Source organism: Amblyomma mixtum, chromosome 8 (assembly GCF_055824585.1).
Source record: "Amblyomma mixtum isolate Tamu chromosome 8, ASM5582458v1, whole genome shotgun sequence".
NCBI classification, from domain to species: domain Eukaryota; kingdom Metazoa; phylum Arthropoda; class Arachnida; order Ixodida; family Ixodidae; genus Amblyomma; species Amblyomma mixtum.
The window spans coordinates 108997066-109013889 of NC_143019.1; the positions used below are offsets into that span (position 1 = coordinate 108997066).

General features: G+C 43.8%; 2 non-coding genes across 2 annotated transcripts; one reads left to right on the forward strand and one right to left on the reverse strand.

Annotated features, from left to right (window-relative positions):
* Nucleotides 1-45: 45 nt before the first annotated feature.
* On the reverse strand, nucleotides 46-117 carry TRNAP-CGG (transfer RNA proline (anticodon CGG)). Its single transcript has one exon. It is a non-coding gene; the product is annotated as a tRNA-Pro (tRNA).
* Nucleotides 118-9376: 9259 nt separating this feature from the next.
* On the forward strand, nucleotides 9377-9448 carry TRNAP-CGG (transfer RNA proline (anticodon CGG)). Its single transcript has one exon. It is a non-coding gene; the product is annotated as a tRNA-Pro (tRNA).
* Nucleotides 9449-16824: the final 7376 nt, after the last annotated feature.

The following is a 16824-nucleotide window of genomic DNA, read 5'->3' on the forward strand; positions in this document are numbered from 1 at the left end:
GATTTCATGTTGCTGAGATGTAAAGTGACAGAAAAAAAAGTTATCGGGCTCGTCCGGGATTTGAACCCGGGACCTCTCGCACCCGAAGCGAGAATCATACCCCCAGACCAACGAGCCTTTTTTTTTCTTTATTACCGACTTGGCCGGAAAAACGAAACACAAAAATACAATGACATGACAATAAAAGCACTGGTCAGTTTCTAGCTAGTGCACGATGATAAAATGGATTAACTGATTTTAGTTGGTCGAGGACAGGCAACCACTCAGGTTGTGGAGCTCGCTGTTCGAAAACTTCCTGTGTGTACATGATGCTTTCAATGAAATACTCATGTCCAGGATGCACAACAGCATGCTCATGCCTGACATCCATTCGCGTGCGCCATAGGCTATGCATGCAGAGCAACATTAGCAGGTCGCAGGGCACTTCACCTGGTTCTGCACATGGTGGGAAGCGTATTCCAAAAGGCGTCAAAGGTAACTCTTTTTTTCAGGGTGCGTTTCAAGACATCCCAAAGAAAGACAGCGTCATGACAATCGAGAAGGATATGCTCTATAGTTTCCACTCTTTTGCAAATTAGACATTCCACTGACCAAGGTACAAAAAGGCCTTTGCTCTGCAACCATGGCTTCACTGGGAGGGTTCCAGTATGCAATTGAAAAAAGAAAGAACGCACTGAAGGCTTCACCGGCATTCTTTTGACCCTTTTTAGCACATCGCGTTCGCGACCCAAAAGATATGCACTGCGATAAACAGGCACTGGCAGAAACACATCGAGCAGGTCCTTGTACATCTTTTTCTTTGTTACAATGGCTAGATACTCATCGGAAAATTTTGACCGAAGAATACGGACTGCTGCAACAACTTCTTGCAAGAAAGCACTTAACCCACTCCGACCTGCAGACATGGATGACACAACATAATCAGGCAGTGATTCTGACAATCGCACTTGTATAATAGTTCGCAGAAAATCATTATCTTGACGCAAGAAAATGAATCTAGTCACTATCTGCCTCAGAAATAAATTTTATAATCCTAGCCCCCCGTTCCGCACCTTATGGAACAGATTGCATCGGCTGGTACGTTCCCATGTTGACGACCAAATAAACGTTGCAAACACTCTGTGCAACCTTTGCACTGAAGTCCTTGGCAAAGTTAACGCTTGCAGAACATAGAAAATCCTCGCTATTAAAAACATGTTGCACACTGTAGCTCTTGCAAACATGGAAAAGTTGTGACCGCCCCATTTGTTTGTCTGAGCTTTGACTCTTTCGGTTTCATGGGCCCAATATTCTTTGCTTTCTCTGTAGTTGGTTAGCGGCACGCCGAGGTACTTTCCTGGCGTGTCTACCCACTTCATTCGACAGAATACTTCTGGCGTGGCCTGCCACTTTCCATGCCAAAAACCAAAACATTTCTGCCAGCTTATCGCACAGCCACTTGCATCACAAACATTTACGGCTTCTCTCACCACTTCTTGCGCGCTTTCATGGTCTCTGCAGAACACTGCTATATCATCTGCATATGCCAATACCTTCACTTCAGTATGACAAAACGCGTGACCTCGAATGTTTTGCGTAGTTAACAGCTTTAAACAAAAGGGCTCCATGTAAAGTGCAAAAAGCAGTGGAGAAAGAGGGCAACCCTGCCTCACTGACGACAAGACAGGAATACTGTTACTCAGGCGGTTATTAATTATGAACCTTGATGTACAGCCATCATAAACCATTTTCACACCATCAGTGATGATACATCCCACATTCACATGTTCCAAAAGCACGAACAAAATTTCATGCACAACTTTATCAAACGCCTTATGCAGGTCCAGTTGCATCATGGCGACACGACCCTCCGTTGCATCACAGCATTCAAGGACACTCCTAGCTACGTGTATGTTAGTAAAAATGGATCTGTCTTTAATGCCACAGGTCTGGTGTGGGCCAACAAGGGTTTTAATTACTGTTTGGAGTCGTCCGGCTAGCACTTTCATATAAATTTTGTAGTCTACGTTAGTTAAGCTTATTGGGCGGTAACACTCAACTGACTGCAACCTACTCGGGTCGTCCGATTTTGGGATCAACACCACGTGGGAAGTTCGAAAAGACGGCGGAGTTAACTTTCTTTCATAACACTCGCTTATTACGCGTTGTAATGCTATTGCCATTTCTGTTTTCATAGCAGACACGTACAAGCGCTAAAAAAACACGGACAGAGAAGAGACTTGGACAACAGGAAGCGCTCGTGTTGTCCAAGTCTCTTCTCTGTCCGTGTTTTTTTAGCGCTTGTACGTGTCTGCTATGAACCAACTAGCCCAAAGGTCTGTGCTCCTGTTTTCATAGCCTTGTAGAGTGCGGCACCGAGGCCGTCCGGCCCAGGCGACTTGTTTAAGCTCAGGTGCTGTATTGCAGCTTCGATTTCTGCTGCAGTTATAGGCTCCTCAAGTACCTGCGCCAGGTCATCCTCGACTCTTGGCATTAGCGACAGGAATGCAGTTTTGTAATGTTCAACATCAGGCGTTTTAAGGCTGAACAAGTTTTGGTAATATTCCAGAAACGCCCTTTCAATCATCTCAGATTCGGAAGTTACGTCATTGCGATAACAAATTTCCTTTATCTCTTTCGAAACTGCATACTGTTTTTCGTCGCTGAGCGCCCTTTTGGTGGGCGTCTCCCCAAGCCAAAATCTTTCGCTGCGCGCCCTTATCACAGCACCTCGATATTTCGTTTCATCTATTAGTTCAAGCTTAGTTTTGGTCTCTCTTATTTCTTGTCTGTACAACCCCGGCTTGACGCCTTCCATGCTGAGCATGAAATCAAGCTCGGTACGAAGTTCTTTTTCTTGCTGTTTTTCCTTACGCTTTAAAACACATGCTCTTTCTATAGCGGCCACTTTCACGTCGCATTTAAATTGTTCCCATGTTTGTATAAAGTCTGACTCTTTTTCTAACAAGTTTTTGACTGAGTCTTTTAGTTTCTTGCTAAACTCCTCATCCTCCAACAATGTGTCATTAAATTTCCATAATTCCCAACTAAACTTGACAGTCCTTTTCCTCTCCCCAAGTGTGACCACGACTAAAGAATGATCACTGAAGCTGACGTGCGCAGTCTGGTACTGGGAACACAAGGGCACAACCTCAGAAGAAACATAAATTCTGTCCAGCCTTGCGTGACTAACGCCTTGGAAATGCGTGTACTCTGCTTGTTCGGAACCTTGCATTATAATGCCAATGTCTTCCAATTCTGCTTCATTAATCATCTCAGACAGCAGCTCGGCACTCGTGTCCCGCAGGGTTTTGTTGCTTGTTCTATCTTCAGGTCTACACACACAGTTAAAATCTCCAAGCAATAGTACACGCTTTTCTGTCAGCAGGAAAGGTTGAACACAGCGAAAAAAGGCATCACGTTCGGGAATTCTATTAGGTGCATATACACACACAGCTCTCCACTCTACCCCAGAGAAATAAAAATCGCATGCTACAATCCGGCCACTTTCACAGGAAAATACAGTTTCCACGCTGACTTTGCAGTTTCGTGTTAAAATCAGACAGCCTCCCGACTTTCCCGTTGCATGGCACACGCAAACACTGAACTGTGCACGGTAAATTTCAGCCATCGCATCTGTCAACTCTTCGCTTTCAATTTTTGTCTCTTGAATAGCCAACAAATCGATTTCGTTTTCGAACAAGAGACGCTTAAGCTGATTTTGCCTCCTTCGCGCAGAAAGACCTCTCACGTTCAGTGTGGCAATACGCAAGCAAGATGTTATTTGACACGCCATCTAAATGGTTGGGATTCGCCGCTCTCGAAGTGAGATCGGTTTGCAGCTCACCTCATCAAAAATCTTTCCAGTTTGCAAAGTACGGCGGTGTCAGCACTGAACCCGATCGAAGACCGGGTTACCAACACGAAGACCCTGCAAGGCACCTCCGCTAAGGCGGAGGGACACCCGACGAAGTCCTACGATCAGGAGGGATGTTCGGCTTGGGCTTGTAGGCCGCACGTCGAACAGGAGGCGCTTTGGGAAGAGGTTCCTCATGGTCCGTCCCGTCGTAGCTCGTCGCCTTGTCATCAGCTTCGTCGTGCGTCCTCTTCGCTGGCAAAGTTGACGCCGCGGGCATCTCCGTGTCAATGTCCTTCTCGTCGGTCGATTCCAAAACCGTCTCAGGTGCACCTACCGCAGCATCATCTGCTTTTCCCGCGTCCGCCTCAGTTCTGGTGTCAGGCACAGGTGGTTCTTCTGATTTGGCAGCCTCATGTTCGGTGGGAAGCGTTGCTTTTTCTGAGGCTATGCTTTTCGGTACTGCGTCTTCCCGGCTCTCACGGGTCGCCTCTACCGCGTCGACTTCGTCCATAATATGCTCCTCAGTAGTATCCCTACGACCAGGACCGGCTACGGTAGCATATGTTCGCACGCACTGGGCGTCGTCGTGGCCGAAGCGACGACAGAGCCCGCATCGTGGCACACGGCACTCCCGACGTATGTGTCCGGTGCCGCGGCACCGGAGGCAGAGCGGAGCTCTGCCAGGAACGTGGACGAGTGCGACGTCCTCTCCAACACGCAACTGGTGCGGTAAGTCCACCTTCAGCTTCAGTGTCACTGAGCGCGTAGTAGACGACTTGTCGACGCAGCCTTTGACCCTCTACTTGTCCCGAGTTATGTCGGTCACTTTTCCAAAAGCCGCCAGAGCTGCCTTCACTTCGTCATCTTGCACGCCGTGTAGCAGCCAGAACAGCTTCAGCCTGACGCCCTGGTTGCGTGGGTCAATGACCACGCAGCGGTGGTCCTTGACGTTGAACGCCTCCGCCTGTAGCATTTTGTTTTTTCCTTCTTCATTGCAGAATGTTACGGCCCAAACATGGTTCATCTGGTATGCCCCGAGGGCAACCACTTCCGGCAGCAATGACAGACGCTCAAGAGCGTCACGAAAGTTTTCAACACGGTATGGCCTGGCTTGGACGTCGCCATGCAAAAAAACAGTATGCAAAACGCTCGAACCTGTTGGCAAATGCGGCAAAATCAGCTGGTAGTCCTCGTTCGGTTTGATCGTACTCCTGATACCGCGGCCCGGCTGGGCCGCTGAATCCGCTCCTTGGGAGCCCATGATACACACGTCCGTCACGCTCGGTGGCCGGAGGTAGAATCCGATCAACGAGCCAGATTGAAAACTCCGCACTTAACAAAATTTCACATGTTTGGGGTAAAACTGCGGCGGGATCATGCAGCCGTGTTGGCCACTCTGAGGCAAGGAGCTTCTGCATGGAGTCAGGTAGGAGGACAGACAGGGAGACTGTAATGGAGGAGACCATAGGAGAGAATGGAAGTTGTCAGATTGGAGGCCAGGCGCAGCTCGACCACCAGCAGTGGTGCTTTAAGTTCGCGTGACAGCAACGAGGCATAACGTGTTATCATTTTTTTTCAGTTGCAATTTTCGCAGCTTTAAATGCATCTTGAGCTGCGGGACGGACACACATCAATTTACCCAAAAAAGATCCATAGAATCAACTTTTTTTCCCAAGAAGAAAAATTAGATGGCGTTGTCCTCATTAGGTCTTAAAATATCGCCACGCGCGCGCGAGAGTTTTCGAGGTAATGTTACTGATTACAGATACCCTTATTTTACTTTTTGCGCAACTAATGCGGCCACAATTAGTTTCGCACAGCTGTGGCGCTCAACAGCATTTTAGAGGCTGACCGCTGCCGTCACGAATAATTAGCAATAGAGTTCAACGAATACATTATTATATTTAATATCATTTACTTTATTTCGTGAGACTGTCAATCCATTCAGAGATTTTTACAGGAGTGGGCTAGAAGGACCTGCTAATGTTCAGTCATACAGGCATCAACATGAATGGACAAAAGAGTAACTGAAAAGTATTGAAAGATAAGGGACCTATGTTAACAGCATCAAATTGGGCAGAAAGATAATACATAAGAAATCTTTCTCAGTTTCATATAGTGTACAACAAGAAAGATAGACAAGCATATTAAGATGAAAAAATGATAGCATCATTCACAGTCTCACAGATTCACATTCTCACATATTACGAAATTTACATGGCAAGTAAAGGAATGACAAACCCATGATGATAGCATCACTCACTCGTTCACGATAGCGCAGATTTGCCAGCAACTTCAACAGACATGTCAACGGTGGGCTGGGCAACCACCTCCTGGTGTAAAGCGTTCGATTCAAGCAGGGCTCGCGGTAAAAATGGTGGTCCCGGGTTCGAACCCCGGACCAGGACAAATTTTTCTTTAACTGCGAAGTTTCTGAGAAAGCTGTATAGCTTTCCTATGTAGCCGTATGGCTGCGCTTGGGTGGATGTCAATGAGTAATTACTGCCTTATTAAAAATAAAAGAAACGAAACACTGTATGCATTAGTAGCGAAAAATATTCTTGCAGTGCGAACTGATTCCTATGAAGGGTTTATCCGGAAGTGGTAAATAAAATGTAGTTGTGAAACTTTATTGAAGATTGTTGGGCAGAATGAGACACAAAAATTTGGACGGTGAAGCATCGCACAACTGGTTAGCGTATGAAGACAGGGCACGAAGAGCATCTGCTTCGGCGAGTCGGTGCGGCTATATCTGTTGGAGATAAGGCGCACAGCTTCAATCTTAGTTATTTTACTTCAGATAAACGGAAATTACGCCACGCATGTATAATTGAGATATCATCGCACGAAAGCCAAAAACTGGGCTTCCTTCACAGAGTAATGCACGGCCGTTTTAGGAACATTACTTTCGCATCACTTTGTTTGCCACGGGCTCTACATCAGTCGACCTAGTGATAATTCGAGGCCCAAATGGTTATTAGACTCAGTGACTGCGTTAAGGTTGGCACCGTTATAGCCATACCAAAAACGTAATTTGAATTTCGCTTGTGTTATTGAACCTGAAGCTGCTTTTTCAAGGCTATTGACCATTTGCCAGCTTTTACACCATTGGGTTATTAAGCAAAAATCATTGTTAAGGCTTCATTCATCTCGTTGGTTTTGTACTTCTCTGTGCAGGACGAAGTTGTCTGCGAATATCTTAATTTTGGCTTCTACCCAACTAGTTATGTCGTTTGTGAATAAAAGGGACAGGATAGGGGTTAAAACGGATCCTTGGGGCACAGCAGAAAGGACTGGCACAATTTCGCGATTGTGGGCACCAAACGGAACAAATGGCGGCGGTACGATATATAACTGCCGATCCATTGACAGTTGGCCCATCCCCTAATACATGTTTAAGATTGAGTAGCACTTCAGCACGGTAGACACAATCACAAGCCTTTGAAAAGTCTTGGCAAATTGCATTTATTTGCGTTTGGTTATTAATTGATTTTGCGAAATCATATGGAATCCTGACAAAATGGGTAACGGTAGACAGACTTTGCGTGAACCCATGTTTTTGGGGATGAAGAATATATTTTAACTCACGGAGCTTTGTTAGCAAATTTAAAATCACATCATGATTAAAGAAGAAAGACAGGCGAGTTGGTCCTTTTGATTCACTGGCTATCTAGCGTTAATGTCTAGCATTTGTCCCGTCAGTATCTTTTCGCGGTCCGTTCTGCTTTTTAGCCCTAGTAACCATGTCTCAGCCAGTGGATGCAAATTATATGTTCCAATATTTAATACCAAGTATATGTGAAAGAAATTGGGCTATAATTTCTGGCAATAGATATAACCTGATTTTTAGACTGATACTATTTCTGCAATCTTTAGTTCTAAAGGGAGGCACTGTTCTGAGGTTTATTTATATAAAAGGCATGAATATTTGCTTATGGGCACAGCATAATGCTTCAGGAAGCAATTCAGGACTCCGTGTGGACCACTGCGCTTTTTGTCGTCTTTTAAGCAAAGCGAGCACAGCCAAACATTTTGGCACAAGCCACAACTACCGTTACTCCTCAGCGCTCGACTATACCCGCCGTAACGTCTTGGCACCTATCTAAGCGCGACGCTAGCAGCCAGTTTCGTTTGACATCTGCGACATATCAGCTGCCGCGGCGTAGGTCTTCCACCGCAGTCTTATCAGTGTTATTTTCAGGATCAGCAGCTAACAGAAGCTAAAGAAACACGCGCAACAATGTTATCTGGGTACTGCCGACAAAACGAGAGATAACAAAACGGCTTCTTGTAATACGGCCTTTGCTTAAGCGCCTTTAACGACTCCTTAAGATGGCAACGCTGTCTCGCCGCCGTCAGTGATAGACTAGCGAGAATTGTAAGGCCGTAGTGAATGAAAAATTCAGGTACGGCGAATAGAAGCATTTATGCTGGAGCTCCAGCTTTTGAATGAATAAATGTTTACTTAAAGCTCTTTGTGTAACAGTGTAGCACATCGAGAAAAGGGACTCCGATTAGAAGGCAAGCTATCTTAGCTCACTGAAGCACAGTGCTGCGGCAGCGGTAGGAGTCATACTACAAAGAGCCAACTATAGACTAACTATCAGCTCTACATGATGTCTGCAAGTGGAAAAAATATATCATTATGGTTTGAATCAATCACATCCATTTACAGAGGTATGACATCATTCAGGGATAACAGAAGGGGGGAAATCAACAATATAAATGCACAGTGCCATAATGTCCTATTATCATATAAAAACAACGATTTGAACCTAAGAGATTAACGCAGTAAAACTTACGCACTTCATTTCTTGTTCTCTTGCTTTGCTCATTCATGTCACTAATTAATGTCTCATTAGTGCGTCTTGATTTTCTCACTGCTTTGTTCATTAAAGTTAATGCCCCGCGTTTGTTTCCTCACCCCATCTGACCGCTTCGGGTCTCTTAATGTTACACCTATCCCTTTTCTTTCCATAGTTCGCGGCGTAGTCCTTAACTTAACCTGAACCCTTTTCGTTAGCCTCCACATTTCTGCTACATAGTTAAGTACCAATAAAATACAGCTCTTGTATACTTTTCTCTTGAGCGATATCGCTAAACGGCTCTTCATGATCTGACAGCGTGTGCCATATAAGATCAACCAGGTCCAACGGTGGAGGCATCGTCCACACAACCGTCAGCCGACAGTTTAAACATCCGAACTTAAAAACAAAAGTTACCATGTATACTTATTTCTCATGATGTAATTCATGGAGACTAGCGAGGAGACTTAAATACATATTTTGTTGTTGCCTCAATGTTCTTGCCTTAACAACGAGGCCTCTTTAAGGAGGTCCAGTACAGTCACTGACTGCGGGACCTCCTTATGTATAAATTTCTCCATATTATATTTTCTTTCTTATTACAATAAACTGATCCTGATTCTGAATGGATTAATGAATTCTCCTTGTTCTCAACGATGTCAACACGGTGACGCGGTCACGGCCAGAGTGTTACCACGAACAGGTGAAGCGGTCGCAGCGCTCTTCTCAAGCCGGCTCGTTGGTCTAGGGGTATGATTCTCGCTTCGGGTGCGAGAGGTCCCGGGTTCAAATCCCGGACGAGCCCGACAATTTTCTTTTACATAAGCTGCCAAAAACGAAATAAGAAAACGTGGACGCTCCATTGCCAGCCATCTGAAGACATATCGTCACTGCTACGGCACATACTATGTAAGGGGTAGGAAAGTTCTGCGAACTACGCGTATACGAACTTGCGCGAAATACTTGCACGGCTGTCCTAAAAGCGGTACATATGGTTCCGGAAGTTACATTATGGCAACTTTAACCATTATGTGCTCTTTATAAAGCGGAATACTCAGGTTCACTTTCAAAAAAAATTCTTTGTCATACCACGGAACACTATTAGCCACCGGCCTGTCTGAGACCTTTCATTTCTCACGTAAAAAAATAAGTGCCTAAGCCGAAGACCTGAAACAGCAACTCTTAAAAGCTTGTTGTGTTAGCAGATGTTTGCAGCTACTATTGCAGCCGTCAAAATCACTGTACAGTGCAAGTGATGGAACACACTGCGGCGGGCTTTCGGCCTGGCTCGTTGGTGTAGGGGTGTGATTCCCGCTTAGGGTGCGAGAGGTCCCGGGTTCAAATCCCGGACGAGCCCGTGTGTTTTTTTTATCCTTCTCTTTCTTCTGCTTTGTTTTCCTTCTTCTCTCTGGAAGATGAAAGGTGACCAAATACGTTAAACTTTAATGTTACCGTTATCATTGATTACACCAGAAAGTTCGGCGAGTTGGTTGAAATGCATGGTAGGTAATAGCGCAAGACGAAGGGTAATGCACCACAAGGTTAAGTCTTTTCTTGCGCTACTAGCTACCAAGCATAATCATCCTTTCTTTACTGCTGCTCCGGTTCATTGTAATGACGTTGATGTGCCATGAGGATGGTAGGAAATACCAATCGGCCTCGAAGGAAACCGACAGGACTTTGCTAGGGCGGATATGCACCAGTGTATAAGGGAAGTCCGCCACTAATTTTAGAATCGCTTTCAGGAGTTAACAACTCGGCTTTTGCGTCATGTTAGTAACCGAGCTGGTGGACACCATAAAATCAGTAAATGATTTTGTCTGGTAAAGATACAGGTGGTAAGTTTGAAACATGGACAAAAGAAAACAAAAAAAAAAACACAAGGTGGTATCCTGCGGTTTTCGTGTGCCCACGTTTCGAAGTTAGCTCCTGCATTTTTTGAGGAACGTACGTCAAGAAGATGAATTTTCTTCCCTGTTAACTAATAAGCCTGTTAACTTTTTAATTATTAGAGTTAGGCACCTATTTACAATTATAAATTCCTAGCTGGCTGTTGGCAATAGCAATACCACTTTTTATAATTTCGAAATCGCGGTTGGTGTCGCTCGCCTGCCTGGAGGTAATCGCGCGCCTGCGGAGAGCGCTCTGCGACGTCCATCAAATTGCGTCACTCTCTGGCGCTGTTTCCACGTTAACTTTTCTTTCCGGCCCGCGCTGCGGTTACTCTGGTACTCACGGTGGTCGCTGTGTAAGGCGAGGAGCCGATATGAAGGCTACGTTGAAACTGCGCTGTGGACTGACGCGAGTTTAGACTCATTCATATTCCCGTTAGGTCATGGGTGGGTATGTCTCATGACTTGCGACACGACACAATTCAACCAAATTATGTTTACACTTTATACAACAAAAACGTGCCTTCACACAGAACCCGTAAGTTGCACAAACTTTCAGTGTTTTACTTCCAGATGGATAAATTTGCAGCACAGATTTGATTGCCACTGATTATAGAAGTTAGTTCGTACAACATCTGGTGCATTGCATATTGACCGCCCCAGTACCTGCACTTTCTTCTACCAATTCATCCCTTTCACCCCTTTTATCCTAGCGCTGGTGAGGTGTCCACCTAGATTGAGTTTGGTTCTCTACCTTCGTTTTCTTTATGCCCTCATTCTGGTGATAGTGGCGTCGGAGAAGTAAAGAAAGCAAGTATCTTCCACCGGCGCCTACGGACTGAAGCGAATTAAAGCTGTAGGCCGGAAAGGCGACGTAGCTATCGCTGCTAAAACATACTGGCGAGCTCTGGTTTTCGACCCTCGGTTGGCTTAAGAGGTCCTGGAATTTTTCTCTTTCCAGCCAACTCGACCTTCCGCTGTCGCCATTAAAGGGACTAATGGCTAAAAAGCAGGTGTTTGTATTTGGTAGAGCCTTTTCTTTCTTAGAAAAATTATGAAAATAGTTTTTTTAACGAAAAAGCGCCATTTGACCTCTACTCAGTTCTAGGTGTTCCGCACGATTGTTTTATTCTTTTGACACTCTTTTTCACAGTAGGGATGGGTGCATACGCGGTCCGGCTGCCAGTACTCATTTGACGGCTACGATAATAGTGTGCATGGTAAGCTAAACGTCTCCTTGTTCTTTTAGTTTCTGTCACCTGATTCCAGAACTGGACTCTCAACACTGGCCTGATTTTTCGCTTACGCTAACGAAAAGGAGTCTGGCGTAGTCATGACTAGCGCTTCGTGACGACTACGCAGATGCGGACAGGCGAGGAATTGGCTCGACTTGCACAATCGCTGCAGAGCTGAGCAACAAACGCGCTCTTCATTCATCACATTTCATAGAATCTTCCACCCCGGTGCTTCCGAATGAGACAGCCGCCGATTCACGCAGAACGAATGTGTTATTGATACTGAAGCTGCTTTATCAAGGCTAATGGCCATTTTACAGTTTTTACACCATTGGGTTATTAAGCAGAAATCATTGTTAAGGCTTCTTTCATCACGTCGGTTTTTTACTTGTCTGTGCAGAACGAAGTCGTCTGCGAATAACCTAATCTTGGCTTCTACTCAACTAGTTATGTCGTTTATGAACAGAAGGGCCAGGATAAGGGCTAAAACGGAGCCTTAAGGATCAGCAGAAAGGTCTGGAACAATTTCAGAATTGTGGGCTCCGAGCTGAACGAGTGGCGGCGGTCCGATATATAACAGATGATTCATTGACAGTTGGCCCATCCCCTAATACATGGTTAAGCTTGAATAACACTTCAGCATGGCAGACAAATTAACAAGCCTTTGAAAAGACTTGGTAAATTACATATATTTGCGTTTGGTAATTAATTGATTTCGCGAAATCATATAGAATCCCGACAAGATCTGTAACGGTAGAAAGAGTTTGCGTGAACCCATGTTTGTGGGGATGAAGATAAATATTTTCCCTCTTGGATCTCTGTTAGTATTTTTCAAATGACATCATGATTGAAGAAGAAAGACGGGCTTGTTGGTCCTTTTGATTCACTGGCTGTCTAGCGTTTGTCCCGTTGGTATCTTTTCGCTGTCCGCAGGGCTTTTTAGCCCTAGTAACCATGTGAATTAAAATTACATGTTCCAATGTTTCATACTATGTTGACGAGAAAGAAATCGGCTACAATTTTACTACCAAGAGTTATCAACTGATTTTTAGACTGGCACTATTTCTGAAATTTTTAGTTCTACTGGGAGGCACTGTTTTCAGATTTATTTATTGTACACAGGGAACAAATATTTGCTTATGGGCTCATCATAATGTTTCAGGAAGGAATTCAGGATTCCGTGTGGAACACTGCGCTTTTTGTCGTCTAATGTGCCATGTCACGAGGAATCTTAGCGCCGTACAGTCCTTGTGCGAAGCGAGCACAGAGAACCTTTTTGGCACGAGCGATGATTACCGTTACTCTTCAGCACTCGGCTATACCCGCCAGAACGTCTTGGCACCTATCTAAGCGCGACGCTCGCAGCCCCTTTCGTTTGACGTCTCGACATAGCAGCTGCCACGGCGTAGATCTTCTTCCGCCGCAGTCTTATCACTGTTATTTTCGGCATCAGGAGGTAACGCAAGCTAAACCCACGCATCAATGTTATGTGACTACTGCCGACGAAACGAAAGATAACAATACGCCGTCTTCTAATACGGCTTTTGCTTAAGCGCCTTTAACGACTCGTAAAGTAGGTAAAGCTGTCTTGCCGCCGTGAATGATAGGCTAGCGAGAATTGTAAGGCTGTAGCGAATGAAAAATTCATGCGCTGTGAATTGCAGCAGTCATACTGGAGCTCCAGCTCTTGAATGAATAAATGTTCAGTTAGACTCTTCGTGGAACAGTGTAACGCATCGAGAAAAGGGACTCCGATTAGAAGGCAACCCACGAAACACAGAAATAGCTAATAGACGTCTAAAAAAAGTCTTGGAAAAAAAAGCTTCACATCAAAAATAAGTTTCATCTAAACAGTTTTTTAGACTTAGACGTTTACTAGCCCTCTATTAGCATTGCTAAGGCTACGCCAGTATATGGCTAGAAAACTTGTTTGGTAGAACTTTTCATGAATTTTTTAGACGTTCCTTTTTTTCTTCCAAAATGGGCGCCTGAATTATTTTACGCATTTGAATACTGATTTTAGTGCTACCTTTAAACCCCCTAAAGCTTTAGAAATGTTAAAGAGTTCTTTTTTCTTATCTAACCCACCAAAAGAGAACTCAAAGCTGGTTCACAATGACCACAGCAATGAGCCCACATTACAAGGGCCAGAAATTTCTGTGGTAAGTATGAAAATGGCACACACTTTTCAGTTACTTCGCTAATTCTTTATTGAATCTGCTGCATACACCCACACAAAAAAGAAAATGACCAGGAAATTAATGTTAGAAGCCACGGAGGAGGTAGGTTCACTGGTTTGACATTAAAACGGTAAGCAGTTGGATGACGGGAAAGTATCGAGCAGTAACCAATTGTTGAATCAAAAATTGGTTTGGCCCCGGGCCTTGTTCAATTCAATTAAATTCTTTTATTATCATTTCTTCAGCATAGTACATAACATCACTGTCTGGATCCTTAGCCAAAGGCTAGTTATGGATCCATGCAATAAAAGCAAAGAGATTAGTGAGGACAAATGCTTTTTACTGCATGGCAAAATAATACACATAAGAATGGTGGAGAAATGCAAAGCATACAAGCAAGATGGTTCAAATTACAGAAATACAAGAGGGCTCATGACAAAAAAAAGAAGAGTGTGCAAAAAAAACAAACATATGAAGGCAGGAACAGCATTCTTTATACAAAATAAACGAAGTTGCCTTAGAAGTGATTATTCAATAATAATAATAATAATAATAATAATAATAATAATAATAATAATAATAATAATAATAATAATAATACTTTATTGCGCCAAATATTAAAAAAAAATGTACAGAAATTTGGCCTGCCAAAGCCTCATAGGGCTTGAGTGGCAGAGCCCGACAGGCAGCGGAACCGCGCAGACATACACACAGGCAAAAAAAAAAAATACATTCAAAATAACGGAAATCAAATTAGTATGGTGGTGAGAACAAAATAGACACAAGACTCATGTTACATGTAGGAAAAAAAAATCCTCATCAGATTAAATTGCGAGGAAGAAAAACCGAAGTGGCATGACAATACCTCAGATCAATGCAATAAATACAGCAGTAACCAATGAAATCACAAGATTTACTTCACAGGTGGTAAAGCACATGCATGATGTCGTAAACCCTCTAATTAATATATCGCAGCATCTTTTTTATTTTGTATTTAGTTTTTTGCCCGGCGAACATTTGGAGGTAACCTGTTAAAGTGAAAGGGAACGTAATAATCTCTTACACGCCTTCCATATCTTGTAGACCGTCGGGGAATACAAAAAGGTTCCTTCGGTCGAAGAGACCGTGTGGGAACATACGGAATCTTATAGTCACTAAGCTAAAAATGTTTCAGGAGTATCGTTTCCATCAAAAGGAGATCAAAATCAGGTAGAGAAAATACCTTGAAGAGATCAGAAAATGGAGCGAAGGCCTAAATCATAGCCGATATTTTTTAATAAAGATCGTAATAGAGAATTAATCCTGCACTTCCAGCGAACTGCACAGTGACCATAAATCGTTATGCCATAGCGCTGTATGCTATAACCAAGGGCGTTTACGATAACTTTGCGTATTGAAAGCGGCATGTAGTACCTGATGTTGTAAAGCACACAGGAGACGGTTCGGAGCTTTTTACAAACGTGGGACAAGTGATCATTCCATGAAAGAGCACTGTCAAAGTATAATCCTAGGTATTTCACTGTATTTGTATAGCTCAAGGGTACACATTGACATTGGGAACAATCAGATCCGTGCAAGAAAAGGTGATGGTTTAAATCTACCTTCTTCATCGGGCTGTGAAAGCATATAAGCTGAGTCTTAGAGCTGTTAACTTTAATTAGGTTGTTTGAGAACCAGTCCATAGAAATTATTGCTGCAGCTTGAAGAGAAGAAATTGAGTCGGAGTACTTCGGTGACTGGGTTACCAGTACAGTATCGTCAGCGTACTGGTACAGGCCTACAGGAACAAAGTTTGAAAGGTCATTCACGTAGACGTTAAATAACAGGGGACTAATTATAGAACCTTGCGGAACGCCAGCTTTAATTAACAAAGAAGCGCTCTTTGCCCGGCCAATGGAGACCTATTGCGTTCTCTGCAGTAAAAAATTTTCCAAAAGCGAAAGAAACACTCAACGGAAGCCTAACCTGGACAGTTTACACAATAACACACTGTGACACACGCTGTCAAAAGCCTTGCTGACATCCAGAAACAGTGCACACACCACTTGGTTACGTTCAAAAGATCGATTTAACATGTCAGAAAAATCCTCCAAAAGCATTTCCGTCCCTTTACCTTGTACAAAACCATACTGACACGGTGACAGGATTTTGTGCTTATCTAAAAAACTTGTCATTGTAAACAGCAGATGTTTTTCTAATATTTGAGTCAAACAGGGCAAGACTGAAATAGGACGATAATTCTCGTACTTATTACGTGCACCACCTTTGTGAATTGGGGTAACTATAGCCGCTTTCATGTTCACCGGCATCATGCCGCTTGAGATAATGTTGTTTAACAGCGTCAACAACACGCCTTTAAGTATTTCGAACAAGGTTCGCAAATCATCAACTGAAATGCCATCTATTCCACAGATCTATTGCGTTTAACGACAATGACATATGAATGGCAAACCCAACATAGACACTACAGAGAATAATAAGAGACAACCACTAAGCGATTTGCATTGTAAATCAGGTAATTATTTGTGACAGAAAAAAGGTCTTCAGTGAAATATAAGGATTAGACGTTGCAAAGACTGCACAGGAGATTTTATTCCAAGTTTTTACCCCTTGATACTCAAAGTGGCGCTGGCCATAGTCATTGCGAGATGTAGGAACCAGAAATCTTCCCTGTGCTGCTGAACGGTTGTTAGTTGGGGCTCTATGGAATGTGTTCAAAGGAAAGGGGGAGGTGCCGGAGAGGACTCTTACTACGAGTAGTGCAACGCGAAAATCTCGAAGCTGCAATGCCGGTATTATTTGGAGTCTAAAAAACAAAGGGCGAGAAGGCATATACGGTGTTGTGCAAGTCATTATTCTCAGTGGCCGCTTCTG